The following is a 22,024-nucleotide window of genomic DNA, read 5'->3' as shown; positions in this document are numbered from 1 at the left end:
CCCTTTAAATATTTAGCCTTTTAGCCCTTTTCCCTTTAGTCCTTTAGCTCTTCAGTCATTTAACCCTTTTGCCTTTAGACCTTTGACCCTTTTTCCATTGCTCAGCTCTATGACCTAAGGTTTCCTTGAAGGTTATGGCCCTATGAATAAAGTGAATGTATTAAGCCCTACACAATCTCCCTAATCCTATTAAAACAAGGTGGGTAGCTGCCATCTTGTTCCAAGATCAAATCCAAAGGCCCCTGCACCATGCTCATCGTGCCTAGTTAGGTTAAGCTTCGGATTGAATCTCAAACTCGAGGCTGTCACGCTCTTGTATTGTTAAGCTGGGCATCAAATTAACGTCTGTTAGCTCTCGTCCCTAATAACGTTGGCAGGTAGGTTAAGCTAGCAATCTTGGGAATCAAACTTTAGTCTGTAAGGCGAACGCCCTTGTAAGGATAAGCCTAGGGTTGAATCCAGGGCCTGTGAAGTTAGATCTCGAGTCGAAAATGTGCCCGTCAGGCAAGGAAAGGTCATGTGAGGTGAAGCACGCATTTTTAGTCAGCACATTACATGTGGCGGAAGCCTCTTCCAGGTACGTGTGGTGGCGTTGGTCGGCGATCCCGTGAATAGTATCTACTATCCTCCTTCAGTGTTACTTGAACCACGTTGCATATTGTACCAGGAAATGTTTTAGCTAGGTAAATTACTTAAAGTTGCCGGAATATTTGAAAGAGGACGGCAGTAATATGTGTTCACGTGCCCGACATCTTATGTGAGCTCAATGCGAAGTTCCTCGTGGCAAGCAGGACACGTCACGAGCGATGAACCTCCGGGTGATGTCAGTGCCACATGTTGTATGCCTTTCTCTCGAATGTACTGGAATAAAAAATTTACTAACTTTTTAACCGATGAAGATACAGAAAAAAGAGACATACCTCGTCATGTAGCTAGTGTTTTGAAGGCAAACATATGCCAATCTCAACAAATTCCATCAAGGCGTTCAAGAGATAACAAGCGAGAAAGAAACCACATTTTCCTCGTGACCTGGCGAGTAATCTTGGCCTTACGGAATAAAAGCCGCGACCAGGCCGAAGCAAACCAGTTCAAATCCTTCGCTCACAGCTGGCTCGTATGTCATGCTGCACGTGACAAGTGAAGTCGAACTCAGTGTTCATTCCACGGGAACGTCGTGATACCTGCAGCAAGTTGACACTTAGGGTACGTGAAGACCAGTGAGTAACCAGTGATTTTCTTGAGAAACTGTTGGACTTACAATTCGGCAGGGACATTTGAACATCGGAAATTAACGTGTTTAGAACATCGAAGTTACAAGACTTGTAATATTCCGCTAATATTGGAGCTTATAAAATATCTCGATTCCGTGTGAATAACTTTAACAAACTTGAAGCTAGCATGACTACTTTAAATTTTAATGATCATTACCTGTTCCAACTTAGAACATCGTGAGGGTAGGCATTGACTATTTTGAATATTATCAAAGTCTAAAACCACTTTAACTTGTGCATAAAGACTGTTTACAAATTTTCGTAACAGACTGTACCATCTGAAAACCACCCGTGTGAATAGACTGTTTAATGAACTGTAAATACGCTATTACGCATACTTCGTAATTCAGTGACATTGTGAATTATAGGATTCGTACACGAATACTTAAGGAAATGTGATAGTGAGAAGGAACATTACGATATATTACGAGAGAGAGATATTTCTTTATTTCTTTGCTGTGAAAGTGAGCCATGATAAACTGTGCTTCCAATGAGAGCTATTTCTGACAAAACTAGGCATAGAAATGTGTTTTTTTCATTTTCCAATTATCGCACTTACGGAAAGAAACAGTGCTTCGACATATTTCTCGTCTACTGAATGGTGATTATTTCTGAAACAGTTATAATCAGTTCTAACAGCACAAATCAAATGGTGCTCGTTTCAACATAGGACACTATCAGTGGCCTAGTCAGATGGACTTTCTCGTGTTAAAGCCACTCTTTTATTAACATGAGAAATCCTGACTCAAGACAACGCAGATCGACGGAGATTGATGCCGACCTACGCGGAAAGAGGACTTGGTACTACTAGGGACGGCTCCGGGGACGTGGTACTATGTAACATCGTGGTGCTTGCTGTTAGCCGAGTTCCAGAATGCTCCCTGCAATGCAGTAATCAACAGTTCGAGCTTAACAAGAAGACATAATTCAGGTGATATAAGTGCCTTTTTATTCTGAAGCATATGTCTGCTTTCAACAGAACTCTTATAGACGATGTCACTGCTGACAAAGAACTTTTATTCAATTCAGATGCTCACTTACCTAATATTTTGACGAACATTTATTAGCAGATTATATACTTCAAAAATTAACGTTTTACAATACTTAAAAATTAGACAGACTTTTGGAAGGCACTGTGCTCTCGTAATATCGTATGCGCGAGATGGAATTACAAAATTTACTTTTTTATTTTGCGTTGAAAACATACTCTGAAATCACGAGTTATAATTGAAAGGAATGTAGGATTTCGATGAAGTGGAATATTAACTTACTTTCAACATGCTTTATTACTTTACATCAAGAAAATCATGATGGACATAACTGGTTGGAAAGAACATTATTCATTTGGAATTTTACACGATGAACATAACTTTTTCGATATTTTGTTGTTTGAATTGGAATATATTGTCCAATAAATATCTATGATCACTACAATTCAGCGATATAATAGGGTAACTTTTCATAGATTGAATAAATGGGAGAATGTTATGATATCTATTAATTCGTCTTGCGATTCTCCCGCTCTGTACCCTCTCCTAAGGACTAGGAACTCCTCAGAAAGACTTCATGCTCTTCGAAATAAATTTTTCCTGGTACAATACCTTTCAAGGACAGTGACGAAAGTTTGCAAATTATTACAAACTTATACTGCAGAAATTTGCGAGTGCTGATTTCCAAAAGACTAATATTAATAATATCTAGAACATTTTTTAAAAAATTCTTGTGATCTTTTGAGCAGTGATGTTTTAAATTAAATGTAGTCTCCTGTTGTTCTTTGTGTGATTTGAGAGACATGTTCCAAACCCCGCCACATCTATAATTGCCTGAAGTATTAGCGTTGCCAGCACAAACTGTCCACCTCTCGATTCCCTGTGTCCACCAATAGGGTGCAGAGTAGTTTAGCAGCAATTCATAAACATGCAAGCTATTAAGATAACATTCTATTAATACAAACAACTTAAATAGTGTTCCAAATCATTCATTTTTAATGGTGTGGAAAACTGTGTATCAATAACAGGAGTTACGTGATGTTTTGATGTCTCCACTGAGCATCTTACCAAGTTTTAATACAATCTGTATCTTTTTTTTTTTTTTTTTTTTTGCTAGTTGTTTTACGTCGCACCGACACAGATAGGTCTTACGGCGACGATGGGACAGGAAAGGGCTAGGAGTGGGAAGGAAGAGGCCGTGGCCTTAATTAAGGTACAGCCCCAGCATTTGCCTGGTGTGAAAATGGGAAACCACGGAAAACCATTTTCAGGGCTGCCGACAGTGGGGTTCGAACCTACTATCTTCCGAATACTGGATACTGGCCGCACTTAAGCGACTGCAGCTATCGAGCTCGGTAATCTGTATCTTTGTCACTCCAGGTTACAGATAAAAGTCAATACTCTCTTCAGTGATCATCCTAGCATTTTCCATTGCATTCGGTCTGGTCGCACCCAATCAGTTCCTTGTCATATGATCACATGGATGGGGACGTCCATGCATATACCGAATAGTAGAGGAAATTTTACATAATGACGATAACTACCTCAATTTGTAACAGCAAAGACTGAAAGAACAACCAGTACAAAATTCACACCACTGTCCTAACAACATGATAACATGCCACTGCTTGAAATGGCCAATTCCTGCAATACACCACAAGTAGCAATGATACCCACTGCCACATATTATGTATAATGCAAAGAATCATGGAACGGTACCAGCTGTTGTATGGCCTTGGAACAAGGTCAGATGTCATACAAGACCTAGCGGTTCACTGCAGTACTCTGTGGAAGACATAGGAACTATTTGAAAAATGAGAATATTCGTATAAACACTACGTTTCTAAGGAACTTCAGAATTAGTGCCTTAAAATAAGGGGTGCAGTAGTAGTTGTGAATCAGTTTTAAGAGGAACTACATAACCATTCTCTAAAAGAAGGGGTGTCTCACTGACATGGACATGGCATATATCAAAAAGGCTTCAAAGATCTTTACGACTTACTGGAGGCAAAAATGATAACCTCCATAAATCCAGTACCTAGTGACACCGAGGTGTCATGTTCTTTCACTTTCTCCTTCCTAACGTTTTTGGACCTGGCGCTAATGCTCGTAGAAATAGGTATTTTTCCACCTTAATTTACTTTGAATTCCTGTCGTTGCTCTCCCTAACTACTTCAAGTTCTAATACTCTCTTTGACTCCGAGATGGCGCGAGTATCTGATCCTTATACAAGCTGACATCTAGTCGGAAACTTGGTACTACGTTGCTCCGCCCACTGGCCAATGGGAGTTTCCTGCCTCAGCGAGGCCTTTGTTGCATTAAGAAGGTGGCCATTTTTCTGTAGTGACTGGAAGAAGATGTATGATGTGTCGAGTGGCTACTTGGTACTTAAGTATCTTCCAAAAAACGTGATGGACAACGGCTGAAGATTTACCGGTGAGAGGGCTCACCTATTAGCCCTCGGAATTTGCTGTTTTTTATTTCACCTGGGGAACGTCCACAAACTGTATGTATCTTTGTTTATTAAACTTCTTTTGGAAAACAAGAAGATAAAATGGTGACCGGCGTCCTTTCAAACTTCTGATCTTTTGATATTGGGGAACCGAAGTAAAAAGGAAATAAATCGCACGGAAGAGGTGATGTGTCTAGAAATTGTCTGCGTAGAAGCGATCACTCTCTTTAAAAAAAAAAAAGAAAAAAGAAAAAAAACCCTTGGTATAAAATATATTGCAGTGCGGGTTGGATTTATCAAATACTATTATTGGCACTGGATCCTTGTAATGTTTCGGTGAAGGACTAGTAAATTTCAATCTAAATTGTTTTATAAGAGAATTGAATACGATACTAAACTAATTTTAATGACGCTGTTAATTTCATGGTAATGTGTCTGATTTTGAACTACTTGGCTCTAGTCAAGGGGCAGGGAACTTATTTGATTGTTTCCCGGGTTTCCTACTTATTTTTCTTACCCTTTGGGTCCTTTGACCTAAATTTGATTTTTATTTCTGCCTTTGATTCCGGTGGGATTTGATTTTGCGATGTTTTGGCGTGGGTCCGTCGGCATGGCAACGGATGTTGGTGGTGATTGTTGAAAATAAACAGTCCTGACGGTGGATAACTTTGCTTCCTGGTTCGTCCTTCTGGACTTGATTTCTTGAGTTTCCTTTAATTTATTGTATGTTTTGTCGGTCCCCCAACTCTTGCATCCGTGTAATATGTTATTCTGATTCATTTGTTAATTTTAACTCCCTACGTGTTGTGTTTTTAGTGGATTAACTTACAGGTCTCCCTGTGAGGACTGCCCTTTGATTGAACTGGGTAGTTCATGTGACTTGGCGTTTTAACTGATGTTTGTTCATTTTATACTAATAATATTTTCATTAGTTCTAGTTCGTGGAGCCCCCTTAATAACCTTAGCATATGATTAGATTATTTTTCTTGCTATTAATTCAATTTTATCTTAACTGTTAAATTTTCAATTTTACGTCATGGGCGTTTTCTAATTTCTATTTGCTGATTTTTTTCCTTTTTAACTAAATAAATCATTTGTTTTGAATTCCCCTATGAAAGTGTTGTTCTTTCTTAAACTAACTAGTTGGTACCAGGTACGATTTTCTTTCTTCTAGTTCCGGGTGGGTTTTCTTGGCCTTATTTATGGTAAATATGTTGTTCTTGTTTAGTTTGGTGTTGATGATATAACTCTGGGTTCGGTTCCAGCTTGTACTCTTTATTCTCTTATTTGTGTTCCAGTTAATTTTTCCTTTCTTTCTTGTTAATTTACTGCCGTGAACGTAGAGTGTTGTGTATGATCTACCTCACGGGACACTAGTAATAATGGAACCTAAGCAAAGTATTATTTAAATCAAGAGAATTTATCAATTATACAATTCCCAGAAAAAATACCAAGTTTCAATGGAGACATAATATTGTGACATTATTTCAAGGGCACTTTTGAAAATATGATCAATGAAAATTAAAGCCTAATTGGAATCAGAAAATTGCAATATATCACCTCGTCCCTAAAAATTTAGGCAGAGAAAACCATAAAAACACATTGCCATCATTGAACCCGATGTCCCCATACTGTACAAATTAATTCATAACCGCTACCACTGCTTTAAGCTGATTGCATCGGAGTATGTGAAGTGCATCCTTGAATCGACAAATAAGCTGTGCTCCCCTTGTAGCATTATAATGACGTTAGAAAATATTATCAACATCTGGACAAGTTCATTAAGGCTCGTCACTGCGCCGTTTAATATTTCTACTCTGAATGGGTCGAATCGACACGGATTTAATTTTCAATTGCTATTAACTGATAAAATATGGACTGTATATGACAAAGCATTGTGTGATTTTCATCTCCTTTGGTAGTTATTGATAAGATTTTAAAATATTTTTGATTGCTACCTGCTCTACATGTTCAATAAATTACGTATACGATTAATGGGTCGAATGGATCAACCATTAATTTCAATGCTGCCCTACCTGCTGGTCACTACAGGAACAATGTTCAACTACCTCCACGACTAGGGAGTGCTGCATTGTTTCCGTGTTTAAATATGGCTGGTCATCAGCTGTTATGTGAGAAATCTATACGAAATATATTGAATGAAATTAGTGAGAGTGAACATGAAGAGGAAGCTGATGACGCACTGGCTGATCCTGAATTTGTTTCCTGAAGAAACTGATGATCAAATCACGTTTCTCTGGAGGAATAAGAAAATGACCCGCTTGAAGTATCTGACAATGAACTACAGGATGAGGTTGACTCTGTACAACAAGAAGTGTACATATCTTGAAATGGGACAGAATGGAAAAACAACAATCATCACGTGTAAGGTACTGAGACACATCATATATGCCCCATGAATATTTATATAAATATTGCGTAACACTGTGGGTTCGTTATATCGAAAAGCTTTGTATGAGGCAGATTCATTCTGGACCATGCGGAGTTAGAGAACTGTCAGTAGCAAGCCTTGTGATGAAGAGTATCTTGAAAGTTTGAACAAGTCTGCAGTATCGCCTGATGTGCGGCAAGTTTAAACTAGACCAATCCGAGCTAGAAGAGTAGTAGGGCATTAGGTTTCCCAAGACCATAGCGTCAGCACATTTTCTGCACCTGAGGTTATTGACCCCGGGTGACCATGTGCTCCTGTTTGTAAACAAAGCCACGTGCTTTTTTGACAGCTCACAGCTACCATCTTTAAACAAGAGAGCATCGTTATCCTCAGTGCTGCCATCTTTACAGCGCTAAACATCATGGCTGCCACCTTAGGCCGCGAAATTTTGAATTCCATATGCTTTTTTGACAGCAGTCATCTTTAACCACGTGGGTATGGTAGGCTAACCTAAGTAAATGTTTATGCTTTACTGAATTCAGGGGAGTAGGAGGGGCTTGAAGAGGTAGTTCTCTTTTCCCTACCTAACTTTAACAAAAATAAGGGATGGGTGAGTGAGAGATGTGCTCTCTCTCTCTCTCCCTTACGGTCCACAGCCATATCGATGTCTCCTCTACAGAAAATATTGCGCTGGCCAGGGCACGGCCGCCTCTTACGAGGCAATGGAGGACTTGCACTTGTATTTATACCTATGTTGAGTGGGTGGGGGAATGCATAGATCCGCATTATAGCAGATCGATAAGCAGTGGATATGGGAAGTGCGCGCAGACACGCGATGTTGCCCAATCTGGTGGAAGAAGTCCATGAGTATACATATCGACAGGCGATCGATGCAAAATCTGGCGGGAAAAGTTTAGTACGATAGTCGATGCATGCATAATCGATAGGCGATGTGTATACACTCTAGCGGTTTAAAATAGAAACTTACTGCTGCTATGTTAGCGGCATTTTAAACATGGCTATTCTCAGTGCTGCTACCTTGACAGATCCTAACTTTATTGCTGCTACTTTATGCGGGACAATTTTAAATCCATGTGAGTAGAGGAGCAAAGTGGCTCGCACAGCGGGCCATTCAGAGGCCGCGGAGCAGGTCACGAGACTGCTGACTCAGCAGTGCGGGAAATTCCTAGTAGTGTAGCAATGTCGATTACCGACTGAGGTCATTTACCCCTAGTATAGTAGGTGTACAATGCCGATTTGTGGATTTCTGCATAAGAGAGCGAGCCTAACCTCACAGTCGCTAACTTGAGGGGACCAAACTACACTTTAACGGCTAGTTGCCCTTCACGACACCTAAGAGAGCAAGCCTAACCTCATGGAGGGGCCTAACCTTAGTTTTAAGGCTAATTGTCCTTCTTGACGTGGACAGTCGTTATCATGGAGGGGCTTAACCTTACAGGACGTAGTTTTACGGCGAGATGCCCTTCTACACGCCATCTTGAGTCGTAGAGCAATGATGATTCTCCCGACGTTGTTTTAAGTAGTAGCGCTTGACATAAGTAAGCACAAGGATGAGTCTAACTACACAGGGCCGTAGTTTGACGGCAAGATGCACATCCCGACGCCAAATGGCGGCTATACACAGCTCCTTATGAGACGGCATAGGGGCTTACTGTACAAGATGGCGGCTGCTCTTGTGAGACGCCTAGGGGCGCTTGGCAAGATCGCGGCTACACACGGCTTGTATAGAGAAAGATGCCGGCCATGGACGATTGCACAAGATGGCAGCTATACATGGGCCCTTAAGGGGAAAGATGAAGGCTATGGGCGATTGCCCAAGATGGCGGCTATACATAGGCTCTTATGGAGAAAGATGCTGGCCATGGGTGATTGCACAAGATGGAGGCTATACATGGGCTCTTATAGAGAAAGATGACGGTAATAGGCACTTGCGCAGAATGGCGGCTATACACAGGCTATATAGAGAAAGCTAGCTTAGAGGCTACTGCACAAGGTGGTGGCTATACATAGGCTCTTATGAGACCACTTAAGGGCGTTTGCGCAAGATGGCGGCTATACGTGGGCTCTTACGAAGAAAGATGACGGCTATGGGCATTTGCGCAAGATGGCGGCTACATATAGGCTCATATGAGGCGGCTTAATTGCGCTTGCGTAAGACAGTGGCTGTTCTTATGAGGCAGCCTAGGGGCGCTTGCGCAAGATGGCGGCTATACATGGGTTCTTGTGAGAATGCCTAGTGCTAGAAGAAATACATTGGTTACATTTAAGACTCTAGCAGTCGAAGAAGTTATTGCATAAACATGTAACATGAAATATCAGTTCGGAAACATATTACTTCAATCTGTTGCCATAGGTTATAAGCTTGTAGCTCATGCAGGAGCGAAATTAAACTGAACGCCTAGCACTATAAGAAATACACTGGTTAGATTTAAGCCCCTAGCAGTCGAACAAGATTTCGGATAAACATGTAACTTGATATTTCAATTCAGAAATATACTATTTGAGTGTGTTGCATGGATTATAAGCATGAAGCTCATGCGGAAAGTGAAATTAAATAGAACGCCTAGTGCTATAAGTTATACATTGGTTACATTTAAGCCCCTAGCAGTTGAACAAGTTATCGCATAAACATGTAACATGAAATATCAGTTCGGAAACATATTATTTCAAGATGTTGCCAAAGGTTATAAGCATGTAGCTCATACAGGAGCGAAATTAAACAGAACACCTAGTGCTATGTAAGAAATACATAGGTTACATTTAAGCCCCTAGCAGTCAAACAAATTATCGGATAAACATGAAACTTGAAATTTCAGTTCGGAAATGTACTATTTCAATCTGCTGGCATGGATTATAAGCATGTAGCTCATGTGGAAAGTGAAATTAAACAAAATGCCTAGTACTAGAAAAATACAGACTATCGCATAAACATGTAACATGAAATTTTGGTTCGGAAACACACTATTTGAATCTGTTGGCGTGGGTTGTAAGCATGTAGCTCATGCGGAACGTGAAATAAGAAATAGATTGCTTACATTTAAGCACCCGTGCTATTATTCTGTTTTTAACTTTGCAGTGATGACATTATAATAGATATGCATGTTTAGACTTGTTTGTTATCAAGATCACTTACTGAAGTCTTTATAGATGGAATGAGTAGGTGTAAGGAGGCAAGGGAATGCAATAAGTATAACATTTTGAATGCAATGGAATACTTATTGTATAATGATTTACAAAATTAAAATAATGTACTACAACAGTTTTCGTTTTGCTGTTGACAAGGTTGCTATACTCCTTAACAGCTTTCTGCAGAAAGGTAGCAAGCTTAAGAAATTATAATGCCTCCTGCAACATTCAATTTAAACAAAGCATTTACTGTTCATGAAATATATTATACTATGTATTGTGACCGTTCGTGGATGTGAGTGGCTCGAGATGATGTATTTTCTTCAATTAGGCCTCGGCTAGAATTCAACGGTTTGCAAGAAACTCCACTCACGGGCATGGCCATTTGGCGAGTAACGGTCACCTCTTTCCAACGTCAGCTCTGACAGTGTGATTTCTACGTCCTACTTAACCATGTCAAGGCTCTTAAATAATGATTCTTAAATAAAAGATCGCAATAAAATTCTGGAAGGATATTCCATTTAATTAAATAATCATGAATAGAAATATAATAATAATAATAATAATAATAATAATAATAATAATCATCTGATCAAACAACATGACAGAGTAATACCATTAGCACTCATTATCAATTTTTTCTGGTTCACTAACACATTACAAGAACAAAAAAAAAATATTATCTGACGTTAACTTAAAACTCGAAACAATCACAATATCTGAAATATTCTCCACAAATACTGAAGTTATTAACAGTCCCAAAAATCTGCCAATCATAAAATCCTTCACTTCGTTCATTCATATGAGTCTATATTTGCCCATAGTTTGCCTTCCCCAGTTCTATCTGTTTCATCATTTAAATGTCTAGCTATCTGACATACAACTTGAGTATCCTGACGGTTAGTCTCCCTAACGTTGCAAGATAAAATAATATCATCTGTCAATCATCCACAAGACACAAATAAATCATTAAATGAACAATCATGGCGCTGTCACACTCATCGGGATCAACCAGCTTCACCGTACCTGAAAAATCAACAACATCTAACTACTGTTATGTTCAATGAAGCAATAATATCAAAGGTCTGTGCTGCCACTGCTCTCATCCAGTTCCTGGAAAAAATGCTACTGCCAAATAACTACAGCAAGCAATTACCTTGAATGCCTACGCATTTCATCAGGTGACATTACCTCTTAAGAACTCATTTTACTATTTAACTATGTCATTTATCGAAGATCATAACAAATCATCTGCTACTATATCCATTTCACCTCTCTACTGTGCCGAAAATTTGTATTCCGATGATTCCTACATATTTAACACTCAACCTCTCCGAAATACCGTTTAAAATACTAGCACCATCTTATTCCGCTTGCCTATTCAAAATCTTAAAAATCACATGATGAACATCTCATTTCACATCACTACCTTAGGTTCATTGACATTTTCGAAGATTGACCACGTTACCGTAGTCGATTTCAACAAACCACAATCTTATAATCATCACACTACTTACCATAACATATTTGACGACCCTAATTATTTGCATCTCATAAAAATGTGCATCATGTCCACATCATTACTCACATATACAAGCGTAAATATCGAAGAACCTCACTATACAAATGCAAACATAATCACTTACAACATGTACGCACTTCATCAAATTATCCTGCAGCACAAATTATTCTAAACCGGGCGAGTTGGCTGTGCACGTAGAGGCATGCGGCTGTGAGCTTGCATCCGGGAGATAGTAAGTTCGAATCCCACTATCGGCAGCCCTGAAAATGGTTTCCCGTGGTTTCCCATTTTCACACCAGGCAAATGCTGGGGCTGTACCTTACTTAAGGCCACGGCCGCTTCCTTCCAACTCCTAGGCCTTTCCTATCCCATCGTCGCCATAAGACCTATCTGTGCCGGCGCGACGTCAAGCCCCTAGCAAAAAAAAAAAATTATTCTAAGAGGATCTCGACATTAACATAAAATTACGCACAATTGCTCACTGAAACTTATCTACACAGCACTCGATATTATCTCACCACAAATAGATCACGATTATTCAGACAATATCAGAACATTAGATGAAATATAATCGCGACCGTATATCTTTACTACATGACACTGACGATACAACGAATTTTACTATTACCAATGATTAGATCAACACTTCACACCGATACATAATGATTGACACGTTAGGTTACTCAAGCCGTATTTAAAAAGAAGTCACCCATGTGATGACAAATCTAATAATACTATTAGCTTCTACAAACAGAATAAGGGAAGACAAGCTTGGGTACTTAACGTTTGAAGTATCTATTGTTCATCCCATCCTTAGGTTGTGGTAGTTATGGACATCTGTTCTCATGTAATTGTGGCCATTCCAGCAGAACTCGGATCCATCAGGATCCCATTTGACATAATCACCCAAATAATAAACCAGATCTGTTGTTCTTCCATCCTGAAACTCGTAAAGATCAAATTTAAAATAGTGCTAAACGGAGTTTTGAAATTCACAATATTGTTTACTAACTCGCCTTCGTATATCGGCACTAGATAATTAGTTATTAAGCTCTTTAAAATGTTATAATATCCTAAAACTCTTATAATCTCCTCAATTCTTTCAGTATGTGTCAGAGCTATTCTTGAAATCAACCTTCTTCGCCGTTTTTCCTTCATATATTGTCATAAAACAAAATCCCATCTTTAGAACATCACAATAATACTTGGTTCGCATTTTCTGATTCATATAAAATTGCTATGTCGTAATCTCTGTTACATATGTTTTTTGACATTTTAGGAACTTTGCCTAACATAATCACTCTCCACATTCACGGGACTGCACAAAGGAACACATTCTACTATTCATTTATTTCCTCAATGCACATAATATGTCATTCCGCATACGCCTTCTTGATGGTAGAACTTGCACTGCTCCAAACTGTTCCATGGCCATCTGCCGCATGATGTTTCCGGACCTGAACGTTACGTATGACATTTCTCCTTCACAGCTGTTAATACGATCTTTCCTCTACTGGTCTTTATTGCATCCTAACTTATGTTCATAATTCAATCCTCCGAATACCACGGGGTTCTGAGCTTGTGAATTCCTTGATTTTATTCTATTAAATTCTCTTTTAATGAGCGAGTTGTCTCGTTTTCCGTATGTAGTTGGACGTATAAACTGGACGCATTCCGGCTGGTTATGTATTTATTTACCATTTCTGTTGATTTATTTACTTATAAGTATCAATGGCTCCTTCGCACTTAACCTCAAATCCATTGAAAGGTTATAGTATGTTATACTTTACAAAGAAGATAATGCAGTTCTTACCTTGTTGTTATTCATGTGGTTTGTTCATTTTCTGAATCATTGTCATTATGTACTGAAATGAATGGAAAAAGTTCATCCATACAATGTGTACAGTGTGCAATCCTCGGATTTGGTCCATTCCAATCATCATCAATATTTTGCCCTTGATGCTTGTAATGACGTTGAGAGGTTCTGCATTAAGCTACATCGATTGACATCTTACTGTGCAGAGGAAGGATGTCCCAAAAATCATTTACGTAAGGGGCAGCGTACGTAGATTAAAATCCTGGCGGTATATATTGAATGAGATGTTTTGGCATCTCATATAAGGTTCTATGTTTATAGAACATTTTAATAGCCTCACTTACTAGTGTGAGATAATTAAGGTGTTGCATGTGAGCATGCAAACAGCATGCACTTCGACAGTTTTCTTTGTTATTAAGGCAAATGTCTGTAACCGTGTAGACTTTTTCTTCTTTGGGAAATCCATTTATAAAACTGTTTTCTCATGGGAATTTTTCAACAGGGTGATTCATAAGGAAGATATCCTGAATGGTCCATCTTGCAGGCTAATTCCAGTGGACATAGCCCAAATTTCGTTGTGTGTGGAGGAGATTCTTATCTATCTATATAAATAAAATCAAAACTAACATGTGTCTGTGCATTAACTACTTTGGTGAAATTTATGTACGGTAATAATGACCATCTGCACTACTTTTAGCTTTAGTTTCCTGAAAGTCCTAAGTTTCCCCCATCGCCCAAAATCAAGATAGCAGCATCATCTGCCAGACGAGCTCGAAAACTGAAATTAAGCAAAATTATACGTGTTAGCTGGTAACCGACAGAAAAATTTAAAGTTAGAACATTACATTTTCACTTTTATCCCCGAAGAATATTGAGATATGGAGCCAATTGTGATAATGGAGCAGACCCTCGTTTCGAGGTATTTGGTGCCTAAATGGTAAATCCTATCACGAAACAGTTGACACAATCTTGATTCAACATGGAGTGATCAACAACTTAGTTCCTATGAACTTTGTCACCTATCTCCCCCTTATATGTTAGATTTGGCTGTATATCTCGACTGTTCCTAAATTTTGTGCTCTTTACACGTATATTACATAGTTTGATACAATTCATCGGAAAGACAGAGTCACTGAATTTGGCAAGCACATTCACAAGACCAATGGCTAAATGCAAACCAGATTTCATGACTCTAGCTTCCACATAAGTTTGTGAAAAATAACGTAAAATGTTAAAAATGTACCCAAATTCACCCCATTCATATATCGAAACTCAATGAAACACTACAGCAATAAAAGGGGCGTCTGATGGTGCAAACTGTTTGTTGATATCATGTATCGTTTAGGAGAAGTAGATCTCAAAATGAAGGTCTGCCCTTACAAACATGCCCATTCTTACCCGTCATGTACATAAATAAAATCGTAATGACTATGTGTCTGTACATTGAACACTTTGGCCAAATTTCCCTACAGTTTTCCATTTTACGTGTAATAAAGACCATCTGCATATTTTTTGGCTGTGTTGACTGTTTGTCCGTTTGTATATAACTTGAAAACTACTGGATATAGTTCCACCAAACTTCATATTTAGAATCCATCTGATGTTGGGTAGGTTATAGGGCCAATAATGTTTCTAAACCCCTGAACTGACTGGGGGTGTTTATAATAAACCAAAACTGTGATTTAAAAATATACTCAACCAAACTTAATGGAAGTCTACCTGCCTTCATGAAGATCAATTTTTAAAATGTTTTCTCATATGTATCATTTCAATATGAGGATTATTAAAGGAGATATCATTAACAGACCATTTTTGGTGCAAGTCCTACCAGACTTAACTCAAAAGTGGGTGCAAGTAAGGCACATTTCTTATAACTTTGAAAACAACTGATGATATTTCAACCAAATTTTATATTTAGCATCCACCTGTCCAATGATAGGTCTTAAGGTCCAAATCATTTCAAACTCGCAGAATGGTCTGGGGATTTATAAGGAAATGAAATGGAACTATTACTCTGCCATGATACATACAAGAACAACCAACTGGAAATCAACCAAACCTGATGGAATTCCACTTCTAAAACTTTTTTCCTGATGGGCATTTTTTGAGAGGATAATTATTAAGTGAGATATCATGAACAGTTGGTTTTGCAGGCTACGTTCAGTGGACATAACCCAAAAGGTGTTGTACATGTAGCAGATTCCTTATCTATGTCAATAAAATTGTAATGACCGTGTGTCTGTACAATTACCATTTTGGTGATACTTCCGTACAGCTATCTATTCCAAGTGTAACAATAACCTTTCTGCATATTTTTTAAGTTTGGTGTCTGTTTGTCTATAACTTGAAAACTATTGGACACATTTCTACCAAATTTCATTTTTAGTATCCAACTGTCCTTGGGTAGGTTTTAGGGCCAATATTGTTTCTAAATCCCTGAACTGACAGGGAAATTCTACAAAACCGTAACTTTGCACCCCCACAAAATACACAGACTAACTTCATGGAAATCTACCTGCCTTAATGGAAATCAATTTCTAAACCTTCTTTCTCATGTGCATTATTTTGATATGAGGATTAATAAGGTAGATATCATTAAAGGACCGTTTTTTAGTACAAGTCTCACTAGACATAACTCAAGAGCAGGTGCATGTAAAGTATCATTTCTTTAAGTTGAACGCTTCTGAAGATATTTCAACCATATTTTATATTTACCATACACCTGTTCAAAGTTAGGTTTTCAGGTCCATACTATTTTAAATTGCTGGAAAGGGGTTTATAGGGAACAGAAACAGTGCTTTTACTCCCACTAGGTATCCAAGACCAGCCTGACTGGAAACTGACCAACCCTGATCGAAATCCTTTTCTAAACTTTCCTCATGTGCATTTTTTCAACAGGAGGATTACTAAATATCATGAACGGTCCGTTTCACAGGCTAAGCCCAGCGAACAAAGCCCGAAAGGTGTTCTATCGCGATCCCAAACCGGGTGAAAAAGAAAACAAGTAATTTTTCGGCAAAGATTTTGGCCAACCCTGAGGATGAAGAAGTATCCAAGGCAACGTCACATGTGTTCGTCTTCCAGAAGGTGGGACTTGTGACATTGCACACTCAGAGTTCACTCCCAACTCCATGTTTTTGTGAACAGACAAAGATGCTTCTGTGATTAAACATTCTGGCTATACTAGCTTTTCCTAATCGAGGAAAACTATTAATTAACTGTAATTTAATTGCGATGAACTGTTCACGATGTAATCCCACCCCAACACATGGCATTCAATTGTTTGATCAGCGCAGACAATACCTTCATAGGAAAGGTTTTCCAACTGCCCTTGCGTCTCTGATAATCATAATTATTTAATGCCAAGGTAATACATACTTTGGTTTTTGAGGAAAGCAATGATTATTATTATTATTGTTAGTATTTGACAGCTAACATTTCAACCAGTCTTCACACACACATAAATTACAAAGAAACTGGAGAATTTGACCGTCAATGAGTTGTCATACACATCATGTCTTTTGCCCTGAAGGACCCGGGTGGTTCCTCCCTTCATCCACATTGCCTTCATTGTCGAGCATGTGGGACGTCAGGACAGGCAGGGAAGTAAGAAACTTCCCTTGTGCGTTGTGTTTCGTTCATGCTAGATATCCTCGTATTTTGTTTTCTCCACCTCCTCACACTCTTCAGATGTGTACATGTGTTAACACATCTAGTGGATGTGACCAACGAGAGTGTGTGTAAGCAGGTACTGGGTGGTTCTGAAGGCTGTACTGATTTCTTGCCTGAAATAAATACTTTTGGCCATGAGACACTACAGATTTCAAGTGTACGTACAGCAGATTCTTTATCTATAGAAATGAAATCGTTATGACCGCGTGTCTGTATATTGACCATTTTGATGAAATTTTCATAGTTATGCATTTCAGGTGTAATAATGGCCATTTGCAAATTTTTTAACTGGCATTGGTAAGGAAAAACTACCATTCTAATGAATAATTGCCTTCTTGATTTGACTGGCAAAAGTCCAGGGAGCTTGCAATTTTGTTCAAAACTCCCTTAATTGATTGTGTTTGACAGACATTAAGAAAAGGGGGCTGTCATTATAATGATAACAGCAAAAAATCAATTATAAAAACTCGTTAACTGTAATGTGTCTGAAAGTAGGAAAGGTCACCTGCCATTGTAATGAGAACTCCCCAAATCTACTGTGACCGTGCAGTACGCAGAGGTGCTAACCTTTGAAGAGGATAATCAGTAATCACTCTCCTCAGAAAATGTTCAACTTTAGGTCCAAAGCATGTCCTCCATTGTCGAAAATAACACCACCCTTTTTCCTTCCCGACACAATCTATTCTTGAGTATATCATATTACACAATAACATTTGCACACTAACTGTTAATTCAATGATAAAACATTCTTTGTAACTTGTTTTGCATCCTGCAGATGCTTTTCAGTGTAGCTACTCTTCAAACATCATTCCCCCTGTGATGATATTTTCGTCTTCTAAACCATAAACGATTCCAGTGTATGTGTGCTTAATGTGGCCCTCAATTCTGTAAATACAACATTACTTAAGGATTTGTACTGGAAAAGAGCAGAGAATCTCCTTCATTAGTACAATGAATTTGACAATGCCTCGTAATCTATAATCTTCATTTCCGTATTGACGAATTACACAATTAGAAATGGGAAAGGATTTCCACCTATCAATACTTATTTATTGCACTTAATATGCTACAGGACCGGTTTCGACCCCTACCATAGGGTCATCTTCAGCTGAACCATACATTCACATCTATGTCATGAAGCTATGATTAAGATTACATTGTCTAGGCAATGCCATATGACAATAAACATTTGATCACATCGAAATGGGGCATGTGATCTGGCATGTACGTAACTATGTGCGACGATGCAATTGTATGTCTAAATTGATATGTTTTAGGTCTTAAAATTAGTTTATAAAACACATCTCTACTTAAAACTAATATGTATATAATATGAATACAATATATATAGGAACACTTCATGCACGTGAACGTTTGTGTCTACCATGTTGTTCAATTCATCGGTTGACTTCTGTGTTCCAGTCTTATTTACATAGTTGTACACTTGGTTGCTATTCCTGGAGTTGATATGAATTGCTTGTAAAATTGTCACGTTGTAAGGATAAAAGATTTTATCTTCATGTATATACAAAGGATAAAACACTTTCCAATTTTTAAAAAGGAGCCAGACATATGGATAGAATTAGGCTAAAATATGTTCGCTGTGCTTTGAATCTTGTTGCTATATGTTAAAATCGAACATGTTGTCCTGTGGCGTCCATAAAATTTGGGTGACATTGGGTTCAATGTAGTGGCTCCATTCCCATTTGTAGCTGTGCAGTGATGTTATATTATCTGTGGAAGATAAGGTTAAGCTACGAGTGATATTTTATGTTGGAGGAATGTCTAAGGGTTGTGTGTGCTAATTTAGATATGTACTTACTGTTAGTGGTGTGACTGAGTTGTGTTTGATATGTGAGCTTGCTGTGTACAACTTTGTGTTCTTCTTGGGCTCATACAAGCTGCTGTGAGGGAAAGGGAAGGAGGGGTAGGGAGAGTTGCTGTTGTGGGGATGGGGGTGAAGTTAGGTGTGTTGTTTGATGTTTCTCTGTCACATATCATGTTCTGTTTATTGATTATCTGAAGGTAAGAGTTTTTAGGGCGGGGATAACTGTATTGAAGATGATAGCTTTTTCTGTAATTTCATTTATGTTGTAATTCGGATTGGTATACTGATCTAGAGTGATGTAAGATTCTTCTGTTATGTTGAGCATGGGGCCTTTGTGGTTTATGTTCAGGATTTGCGTGTCATTCTCGATGTTTGTGAAACTATGTTTATAGTCTTTGACATGTTGGCCTATATGTTCATTGTATCGGGTTAGGAAGTTTTTACCGGTACGTCCGACATACCTTGTCTCACAATTATTGCATTTAATACGGTATACCCCAGAGTGGTTGTATTTGTTGTTGCTGTTGATTGTCCTGACGTTGTGTATGATGTTGGTACTGTTGTGTGTAGTTTTAAATGTTATTCTTAAGTTATATATTTTTTTAAACGTTAGTTATGGGGTATATGTGTACATTATTGAAGGCGAATAGTGTGTAATCTTTCTTGGATTTGTCTGCTTTTGTTAATTTGGTTTTGGGTTGGGATTTTATTTTGTGAATGATTTTGTTGACTATTTCTTTTTTGTATCCATTGTTTTTAGCTATGTCATGAATTAGTGTAATTCTTTGTTTAAATCTTCTTTTGTTAATGGTATATTGAATGCTCTGTGTATCATGCTGTAGTAAGCTGCTGTTTTGTGTGTGTTGGGGTGGACGGAATCTATTTTGATTGTACTTGAGGTATGCGTGGGTTTTCTGAATATTTTGTAAGAAAGGTGGTCTTAATGTCTTGTTATCGCTATGTCCAAGTAGTTCAGATTGCAATTGTTTTCAGTTTCTGTGGTAAATTTTATACCGGTGTCTATTGTGTTGAGTTTATCTAATATATCGGTTTCATTTGTGGATCTATTGTCGATGATGATGAAAATGTCATCAACAAATCTACACAAAAAACTATATTGTATATTTTACCAATTGATGTGTGCTCTAAATGATCTATGTAAATTTCGGCGAGTATACCAGAGGCGGGCGATCCCATCGTTAAGCCTTGTTGCTGATAAATAGTATCATGAAATTTAAAGTAGTTGTTACTAATGGCAAAATCAAGTAATTTAATGAACTCTTCTATTTCTAAAGTGCTTAGAGTGCTGTGACTTTTTAGATTGGATTCAATGATTTCTATTATTCGTTTTGTGGGAATGTTGGGGTACATGTTTAATACTTTTGTTCTATTACAAAAATCTATTGAATTCTGTACTGTTTTAATAGCTGAGAATACGTAGTGCTTTTTGAGGAATCTTTGAATAAATTGCGAGAGTTGCTTTGTAGTTAATAATAGGTCTCATTGGTATGTGTTCTTTATGTATTATGGGATAAGCTTTACCAGTTGGTATTTGACGATTCATTAGATAAGTTTAGAGGATTTTACTTCAGTTTAAAAAAGTATGTATTTTTTAATAAGGCTTTGAAGTTTCTTTGTATGTTATTACTTGGATCTTTACGTTTGAAGAGGAAAGTGTTATCTTGAAAACATTCTTTAGTTTTCAATATGTATTGTTCTTTGTTGATGATAACTGTGGTATTGCTTTTGTCGGCTTTCGTTATTAGATTATTTTATTTTAGCTTTGAGTTTGTTTATGTGTGTTTTATTGGCCGAGTTATTGTTTTGGATGTTACTGTGAATTTTGTCGATGTATTGTGGGGCCTTTTTTTAAATTTCATATCTGACTTCATCTTGTAGCTCGTGTGGGATTCTCTGTATGGTGTTTTCTATTTCGGTGATGGTGGTTGTAATGTTCTGGAAGGTCGATGTGTTACCCCAGTTGTGCTTGGGTCCCTTGCTCAAGATAACAGTTTCCATTTTGTTAAAAGTCATATTTGTGAGATTTTTTATGGGTGGGTGGAATTTGTGTTCACTGATTTCGTTGGGAAGGGTTGAAGAGTTCGTGTTCGGAATTTCGGTTTGTGGGTTTGGTTTGGATGGTTGTTAAACTGCTTCTAATTTCTCATTTAGTGTATTCTCTTTGTTAGTGCCTAAGTTTTTTATTTTTTCTGTCGTGATCTGTTGAAAATCATCCCAGTAGCTGTGTGGTAGCTCATTGGATGCTTTTAAATGTATTCAGTATAGTTCGTTGTTGAGATGTTGTTTTTTATGGTATAAAATCTTTATTTCTTCTTTTAGCCAGATTTTGTTTGCACTTTTTTTTGCATATTACGAGTTTGTGTGGTGGGCCTGTGTTTATTGTTATATTTTCTCAAAAATTTAGGCGTTACATCATATTTTAGACATTCCTTCAGAAAAGTAACGCTCTTAATCGCATTCGTAAGTTTGATCTTTAAGTTTCAATATTTATATGCGTTCCATTTTGTCTGGTTGGCTACAGTATCGTAATCTACAGTCTTCATTTCCGTACTGACAAATTACACAATTAGAAATGGGGAAGGATTTCCACCTATCAATACTTATTTATTGCACTTAATATGCTACAGGACCTGTTTCGACCCCTACCATAGGGTCATCTTCAGCAGAACCATACATTTACATCTATGTCATGAAGCTATGATTAAGATTACATCATCTAGGGAATGCCAAATGACAATAAACATTTGGTCACATCAAAATGGGGCATGTGATCTGGCGTGTATGCCACTACATGCGACGATGCAATTGTATGTCTAAAATGATATGTTTTAGGTTGTAAGATCAGTTTACAAAACACATCACTACTTAAAACTAATATATATATATATATATATAAGACGAATACAATATATAT

General features: G+C 37.9%; 1 protein-coding gene across 1 annotated transcript in view; it reads right to left on the bottom strand.

Annotated features, from left to right (window-relative positions):
• The window catches only part of LOC136885436 (uncharacterized), a 57,007-nt gene that overhangs the window by 20,322 nt on the left and 14,661 nt on the right, over positions 1-22,024 (bottom strand). The gene's annotated exons all lie outside the window — the stretch shown is intronic.

This window comes from Anabrus simplex, chromosome 14 (assembly GCF_040414725.1).
Source record: "Anabrus simplex isolate iqAnaSimp1 chromosome 14, ASM4041472v1, whole genome shotgun sequence".
In the NCBI taxonomy this organism is placed as follows: domain Eukaryota; kingdom Metazoa; phylum Arthropoda; class Insecta; order Orthoptera; family Tettigoniidae; genus Anabrus; species Anabrus simplex.
The sequence above is the reverse complement of the archived record's forward strand: the minus strand, read 5'-3'. Positions and strand labels throughout refer to the sequence as shown.